This window comes from Prionailurus bengalensis, chromosome D2 (assembly GCF_016509475.1).
Source record: "Prionailurus bengalensis isolate Pbe53 chromosome D2, Fcat_Pben_1.1_paternal_pri, whole genome shotgun sequence".
Taxonomy (NCBI): domain Eukaryota; kingdom Metazoa; phylum Chordata; class Mammalia; order Carnivora; family Felidae; genus Prionailurus; species Prionailurus bengalensis.
Window position 1 is genome coordinate 20344723 of NC_057351.1, and position 9365 is coordinate 20354087.

Sequence of the window (9365 nt, forward strand, 5' to 3'; positions counted from 1 at the left end):
GGAAATAACTTATGATTGCTAAAATCTTAATGCCAAATATTTATAATTCATAACCATTTATTTATAATTTACAACTTTACTTCTTTTAAAAGTAATTTCAAGTATCTTGAAATAAAAATGAATCTATACTTCCACATGGAGTTTAAAATAAATAAGAAAAGGATAACAAACATCACATAGAAGAAGGTCCCAAGTCTCCAAGGACTTTTGTGAGAGAATAAAATATTCTCTCCTTTGGCAGTCTGGGTGATCATCCTAAAACTTATTGTAACTTTTGGGATCTTGGTGAACTTCTAGCCTCAACCAGATGATCTCTCTATAGATAATTCCCTTCTCACACAGGTCATCTGAGAAACTAGTGTAGATAAAGAAGAAAAAGAAGTAGAGAACCAAGAATGAGCTATTGATAGTGATTAACTTATTAACCCCAAGCTTTTGATAGCTAAACCAAGAAAAAAAAGAAAGAATAAAGTTAGATATAACTTATTCAGAAAAAAAAAACAAAAAGGAAAAAAAATTACCTGATCTTCAGAAGAGATTAACTCTTTTCTGATGTTAAGTTTTAGAGAAATTAGTTATAAGAACAAATGTCATGAAGCCAAATCATGGGAAATGTCTTCAATAGCAGTTCTACAGAGGATGCATTTTGATGGCCATTTTTTATATGAATGCACAATTTTCTAAAATGTGATATTAAATTATAGGTAAGTAAAGGCATTTCTATAAAGAGATGGCTAGTACAGGTACATTTTGGTGGTATATTCTAATTGTTTTTAGCATATAGAACATCAGGACAATAGGTCTTGAATAGTTTGTGAAGAAAGAACAGGTTAGCAGGAACAGGATGCGTGACATTTATACTGATGATCAGTGATGGAGGAAAGCATGTAAGGGTGGCAAGAAATTTGTCTTCATGGGCTAGCAAAAAGCAATTACACACAACCAAACTCTGAAATTATCCAGGGTCGACACTAAGGCAAATCTTTTTCCCAATAGAATTTCCTCCTGAAATATTCAGGGTGCTTGTTTGGGCCAATTTTCCCTCTGGTCTTTATGTTCACTTGGTACTTAATTTTATCTATATAAGAATGGAGATGGGGGTTGAAGGGTATCATATAGTGAAATTTCCTCCAGATCCACACCCTTCTGGAGATGATTCTGAGCTTTTAAAAGTTTAACCCATTGGATTCCCAAGGACCCATTGTAACACATTTGTGAACTTAGAGTTTGGGTTTTAAAGGTAATTCACCAGTGCCAGAACTTTTTTGCAGGTTCCTACCAACTTTTAGAGGATAAACAGTTTAAATGGGATACTCTTACCCTGAGAGTTTTCCAGCTCAGTTAACAGCAGAGTACTAATAATAGAGCATTAAGGAAAGCAGTGTTGTATTATGGGGTGGGGAGGGAGGAGTTTTTGAAGTCAAAGACATGTAGCAAGTACTTCCATTATCCTAGCTAAGTCATGTTACCCTTTTGGACTCAATTTCTTTGACATTAATATAAAAAACTTGAATTATGTCATTTGAAGGCCCTAGCTGTACTACGACATGATTATTTATAAATTATGGATATGAATGTGCTGTGTGTAAGGTGTGGCTGAGTTATGTTAGTGTATAATCATGTTACTCTGTTACTTAATATCCTTCAATGCCAGATTTAGTGGGGAAAATGGTGACATAGAAGGATGATGGGCTCACCTCGTCCTGCTCTCCTGCTGATTGCTTAGATTCCACCCACAACTGCCTACATAACCCAGAAAACCACCAGAAGAGTAGCAGAATGGACTCTCTGGAGCCAAGCATAGATGAGAGGCCCACAGAAGGGGGTAGGAAGGACGGAAAGGCAGTGCATGCTACACGAACTGGTGAGAGGGAGCCAGAGCAGTGGAGGGGTAGCCTGGCCGGCAAGGCAGAGCCCCCGAACTGTGGCTTGCAAAAGCAGAGGGGCCGGACTCCATGAGTTCTGACAGACAGCGGGAGTTAACATCTGGAATGTTAAAAGTCAACAGCTCTGCTCTTGGAGAACAGAGAGGGTAAGAAGATGCCAGGAGGGAGAGTTGTTGAGCCCCAGAAGGACAGAGCTCAGCTCAGAGGGGGAACAAAGGTGCTGGTAAGTGCCATTTCCCTCTCACATCCCCCAGGCAAAATTCCAAAGGGAACTAGTTCCCCTCACTGAACTTGCTTGCACTGCACAAACCCCCAATGCCATGCTTCTGCGTATCCATTCCTCTGACGGGCCTGCCTCCCTCTTGGTGCTGCAGGGCCCCTCCCACAGGGGACCACTGATAGCAAAGAGAGCTAAGCCTACCCCTCCTGCCCCTGTGCATCTTGTGGATCCACCCTGGCTAATACACACTTGGCCAGATCCCATCAAAGCAGCACCACAAGCTTGGCAGTGTGCAAGCAGCCCAGACAGGGGCCACACCACTCCACAGTGAGTCCTGCCCCTGTGAGAGGGGAAGATAAGGTACACACCAGTCTGACTGTAGCCCCAGTGGTGGCTGGGTACACACAAGTCTGACTGTGGCCCCGCCCACCAACAGAAGTTACTCTGGACAGCACAGGGGAACTGCTGTGCAGTTTGGACCTACCACAGGGACTACCCAAAATGATGAAATGGAAGAATTCTCCTCAAAAGAAACTTCAGGAAGTAGCGACAGCTAACAAATTGATCAAAACTGATTTAAGCAATATAACAGAACAAGAATTTAGAATAATAGTCATAAAATTAATCAGTGGGCTTGAATAAAGCATAGAGGACAGCAGAGAATCTATTGCTACAGAGATCAAGGGACTAAGAAATATTCACGAGGAGCTAAGAAATGCTATAAATGAGGTGCAAAATAAAATGGAGGCGACCACAGCTCAGATTGAAGAGGCAGAGGAGAGAATAGGTGAATTAGAAGATAAAATTATGGAAAAAGAGGAAGCTGAGAAAAAGAGAGATTAAAAATTCCAGGAGTATGAGGGGAGAATTAGAGAACTAAGTGATGCAATCAAACGGTATAATAAGAATTCCAGAAGAGGAAGAGAGAGAGAAAGGGGCTGAAGGTGTACTTGAAAAATCATAGCTGAGAACTTCCCTGATCTGGGGAAGGAAAAAGGCATTGAAATCCAAGAGACACAGAGAACTCCCTTCAGACGTAACCTGAATCAATCTTCTGCATGACATATCATAGTGAAACTGGCAAAATACAAGGATAAAGAGAAAATTCTGAAAGCAGCTAGGGATAAACATGCTCTAACATATAGAGGGAGACCCATAAGACTAGTGGCAGACCTATCTACTTAAACCTGGCAGGCCAGAAAGGAATGGCAGGAAATCTTCAATGTGGTGAACAGAAAAAATATGCAGCCGAGAATCCTTTATCCAGCAAGTCTGTCATTCAGATTAGAAGGAAAGATAAAGGTCTTCCCAAACAAACAAAAACTGAAGGAACTCATCGCCACGAAAGATCCTAAGGGGGATTCTGTGAGTGAAATGTTGCAAGGCCCACAAAGTACCAGAGACATCACTACAAGCATGAAACCTACAGACATCACAATGACTCTAAACCCATATCTTTCAATAATAACACTGAATGTAAATGGACTAAATGCTCCAACCAAAAGACAAAGGGTATCAGAATGGATAAAAAAAAAAAGACCCATCTACTTGCTGTCTACAAGAGACTCTACTTAGACCTGAGGACACTTTCAGGTTGAAAGTGAGGGGATGGGGAACTATCTATCATGCTACTGGAAATCAAAAGAGCTGGAGCAGCCATACTTATCTCAGACAAACTAGACTTTAAATTAAAGGCTGTAACAAGGGATGAAGAAGGGCATTATATAATAATTACAGGGTCTATCCATCAGGAAGAGCTAATAATTATAAATGTCTATGCGCTGAATACGAGAGCCCCCAAATATATAAAACAATTTAATCACGAACATAAGCAACCTTATTGATAAGAATGTGTAATTCCAGGGGACTTTAATACCCCACTTATAGCAATGGATAGAATATCTAGACATAGGATCAAAAAAGAAACAAGGGCCCTGAATGATACATTGGATCAGATGGACCTGATAGATATATTTAGAACTCTGCATCCCAAAGCAACACAATATACTTTCTTCTCAAGTGCACACAGAACATTCTCCAAGATAGATCACATACTGGGTCACAAAACAGCTCTTCATAAGTATACAAGAATTGAGATCATACCATGCACACTTTCAGGCCACAATGCTATGAAACTTGAAATCAACCACAGGAAAAAGTCTGGAAAACCTCCGAAAGCATGAAGGTTAAAGAACACCCTACTAAACAATGAATGGGTCAAACATAAAATTAGAGAAGAAATTAAAAAATATATGGAAACAAATGAAGATGAAAATACAACAATCCAAATGCTTTGGGATGCAGCGAAGGCAGTCCTGAGAGGAAAATACATCGCAATCCAGGCCTATCTCAAGAAACAAGAAAAATCCCAAATACAAAATCTAACAGCACATCTAAAGGAAATAGAAGCAGAAGAGCAAAGACACTCCAAACCCAGAAGAAGAAAAGAAATAATAAAGATTGGAGCAGAAATAAACAATATAGAATCTAAAAAAAACTGGAGAGCAACTCAATGAAACCAAGAGTTGGTTTGTTGAAAAAAGAAACAAAATTGACAAACCTCTAGCCAGGCTTCTCAAAAAGAAAAGGGAGAGGACCCAAACAGATAAAATCATGAATGAAAATGGATTATTACAACCAATCCCTCAGAAATACAAGCAATTATCAGGGAATACTATGAAAAATTATATGCCAAAAAACTGGACAACCTGGAAGAAATGGACAAATTCCTTAGCACCCACACACTTCCAAAACTCAAACAGGAAGAAATAGAAAACTTGAACAGACCCATAACCAGCAAAGAAATTGAATCAGTTATCAAAAATCTCCCAACAAATAAGAGTCCAGGACCAGATGGCTTCTCAGGGGAATTCTACCAGACATTGAAAGCAGAGATAATACCTATCCTTCTCAAGCTGTTCCAAAAAAATAGAAAGGGAAGCCAGCATTACTTTGATTCCCAAACCAGCAAGAGACCCAGCAAAAAAAGAGAACTACAGGCCAATATCCCTGATGAATATGGGTGCAAAAATTTTCAACAAGATATGAACAAATTGACTTCAACAGCATATAAAAATAATTATTCACCATGATCAAGTGGGATTCATTCCTGGGCTGCAGGGCTGGTTCAACATTAGCAAATCAATCAACGTGATACATCACATTAATAAAAGAAAAGATAAGAACCATATGATCCTGTCTTTCGATGCAGAAAAAGCATTTGACAAAATTCAGCACCTTTCTGAATAAAAACCCTTGAGAAAGTCGGGATAGACGGAACATACTTAAACATCATAAAAGCCATTTATGAAAAGCCCACAGGTAATATCCTCAATGGAGAAAAACTGAGAGCTTTCCCCCTGAGATCAGGAACACGACAGGGATGTCCACGCTCACTGCTGTTGTTTAACATAGTGTTGGAAGTTCTAGCATCAGCAATCAGACAACAAAAGGAAATCAAAGGCATCGAAATTGACAAGATGAAGTCAAGCTTTCACTTTTTGCAGATGACATGATATTATACATGGAAAACCTGATAGACTCCACCAAAAGTCTGCTAGAACTGGTATATGAATTTAGCAAAGTCGCAGGATACAAAATCAATGTACAGAAATCAGTTGCATTCTTGTACACTAATAATGGAACAACAGAAAGACAAATAAAGAAACTGATCCCATTCACAATTGCACCAAGAAGCATTAAATACCTAGGAATAAACCTAACAAAAGATGTAAAAGATCTGTATGCTGAAACTATAGAAAGCTTCCAAGGAAACTGAAGAAGGTACAAAGAAATGGAAAAACATTCCATGCTCATGTATTGGAAGAATAAATATTGTTAAAATGTCAATACTACGCAAAGCAATGTACACATTCAATGCAATCCCAATCAAAATTGCACCAGCATTCTTCTTGAAGCTAGAACAAGCAATCCTAAAATTTGTGTGGAACCACAAAAGACCCCAAAGTAGCCAAACTAATTTTGAAGAAGACCAAAGCAGGAAGCATCATAAACCCAGACTTTAGCCTCTACTACAAAGCTGTAATCATCAAGACAGCATGGTATTGACACAATAACAGACACATAGACCAATGGAATAGAATAGAGACTCCAGATTTGGACCCACAAAACTATGGCCAACTAATCTTTGACAAAGCAGGAAAAAAGACAATGGAAAAAAGACAGTCTCTTTAACAAATGGTGTTGGGAGGACTGAACAGCAACCTGCAGAGGAATGAAACTAGATCACTTTCTTAACATCATTCACAAAAATAAACTCAAAATGGATAAAGGACCCGAATGTGAGACAGGAAACCATCAAAACCCTAGAGGAGAAAGCAGGAAAAAAACCTCTCTGACCTCAGCCGCAGCAATTTCTTACTTGACACATCTCCAAAGGCAACGGAATTAAAAGCAAAAATGAACTATTGGGACCTCATCAAGATGAAAAGCTTTTGCAGTGTAAAGGAAACAATCAACAAAACTAAAAGGCAACCAACAGAATGGGAAAAGGTATTCTCAAATGACATATAAGACAAAGGGCTAGTATCCAAAATCTACAAAGAACTCACCAAACTCCACACCCAAAAAAAAAATAATAATCCAGTGAAGAAATGGACAGAAAACAGGAATAGACACTTCTCTAAAGAAGACATCCAGATGGCCAACAGGCACATGAAAAGATGCTCAATGTCACTCATCATCAGGGAAATACAAATCAAAACCACACTGAGACATCACCTCACGCCAGTGGCTAACATGAACAAATCAGGAGACTATAGATGCTGGCGAGGATGTGGAGAAACAGGAACCCTCTTGCACTGTTGGTGGGAATGCAAACTTGTGCAGCTGCTCTGGAAAACAGTGTGGATATTCCTCAAAAAACTAAAAATGGATGTACCCTATGACCTAGAAATAGCACTGCTAGGAATTTACCCAAGGGATACAGGAGTGCTGATGCATAGGGTCACTTGCACTCCAATATTTATAGCAGCACTTTCAATAGGCAAATTATGGAAAGAGCCTAAATGTCCATCAACTGACGAATGGATAAAGAAGATGTGGTTTATATATACAATGGAACACTACTTGGCAATGAGAAAGAATGAAATCTGGCCATTTACAGCAACGTGGATGGAAATGGAGGATATTATGCTAAGTGAAATAAGTCAGGCAGAGAAAGACAGATACCATATGTTTTCACTCATATGTTGGTCTTGAGAATCTTTACAGAAGACCATGGGTGAGGAGAAGTGGAAAAAAAAGTTACAGAGAAGGAGGGAGGCAAACCATAAGAGATTCTTAAAGACAGAATAAACTGAGGGTTGATGGGGGGTGGTAGGGGAAAGTGCGTGATGGGCATTAAGGAGGGCATCTGTTGGGATGTACACTGGGTGTTGTTTGGACACCAATTTGACAATAAATTTCATATAAAAATATCCTTCAATGCCTATTTGGATAAGATCCAAAGTTTAGGCTCAGTTTATAAAAACTCTTCATAATTAGAATGTGGTTTATGTTTCCATTTCATCTCTTGCCACTTACCTTTTACATACATACTATATATGTCATATATGCATACTATTTATAATTATATACACATTTATATATATGTACTATATATTTATATGTATACTATATATATATTTATAATTTTATATACATACTTATGTATGTATGTATATGTATACTATGTTTATTTTATATATACATACTAAATGTCCAGTTACCCCAAGCGGTGATGTCTCTTACCTGTAGCTTTTTATACATGCTGTTCCTTTGACATGATATCTATCCTTCCCCTGGCTCTCATTTACCCATCCTTAAAGTTCAAAATAATTATAAAAGCAATAATAACAGTAGTAATAGTGGACTAGTAGTAATAGTTTACAAGTAATAATAATAAGAAAAATAATAGTATCAACTATATCTTTGCAGAGTTTACTATAACCAGAAACTATGCCAAAAACTTTACATACATTATATTATTCAATCTTCACCTCAAATTTATGAGGTAGTTTTATTATTCCCATTTAAAAATGAAGAAAAACAGGCCCCAAAAGTGACTTATCCGGTTATTTCTTCCTGAAAGACTTTCTTGATCTGATCTCTCAAATATCCATTAGCGGCCCATCCTATGGACTCCCATAGCACAAATAATCACAGTTAATACACTAGATTATGACACCCATAATGCTCTGTGAAGGAGTCTTGCTTACCATCCTATTCTCAATGCCTGGCATAGTACTTGGTTCACAGTATGTGCTTAATAAGTATTTATTGAATGTATGAAAAAACTAATAAACTCAGCTCTCCTTATTAAAAAAAAAGGTAATTAGACATCAATGTGTCTCATTCACCATTCTTTTGCCCATCCTCCCTTTGTTCTTCTATTCCTCCTAACTCAGCAAAACCTTTCCTTCTCAGCAAAATCCTCCGTAAGACATAAGCCAAACACTTCTAAAAATGTTATTCTAACCATGGCTGGACACTGGTTGTCATTGTAGGTACAATGCTCCTGGCTCTTCTGCTTTCTGAATTATAATAATCTATGCAATATTACTTTCTGAGCCATGGATGACAGTCATAGAGACTCACATGTATGAGCCTTCCACATGTTTCAAACTGTCCTTTTGTCTGCCCCATGATGAATAGGACAACATGAAAACTTGAGGATTCTGCTTGCTTTGTTTCTGGAGTGGTCCTGTGTGCTGCACCCATCCTACTTGGCAGAAATGCCAGATAGATCAATGTGAGTTATAAGCTGCATACGATGAATTTCTCAGTGAAGGAAAAAAAAGCATATCAACGTTTATCCTCGTTTAAGGTACTCTTTCTGGCTAATTTCCTTTTTCTTGTAATTGGACTGCAGCCGGATCCTTATTTTTTCAAAACCCAGTGATACCACAACTTGATAGGATATCCTCCTCATTAGTCATCAGTGCCCCCAATTAACTGTGGAGTCTGCCACAGTCAAAAGGAAAATTGGCAATCTATGACGAAAGCTAAAACTTCACTTAACAATGTTCTTGTTTAGAATTACAGGTGCAACACAAAAGGATACTCAAGTTGTATTTTCAGAATCCTTGGTTTATAAAGCATAATTTTCTTGCATATGTAGACTCATTCACTTAAAGTTCTACCATAGCATTGGTTTATATTATGAAATTGAAGCCAAAAAGGAATTTCATAAATAAAAAGGTATAGTAAATAGGAATTGCTTGATGTGTTCTAAGGCTCGAAGATGTTGATCTTGATCA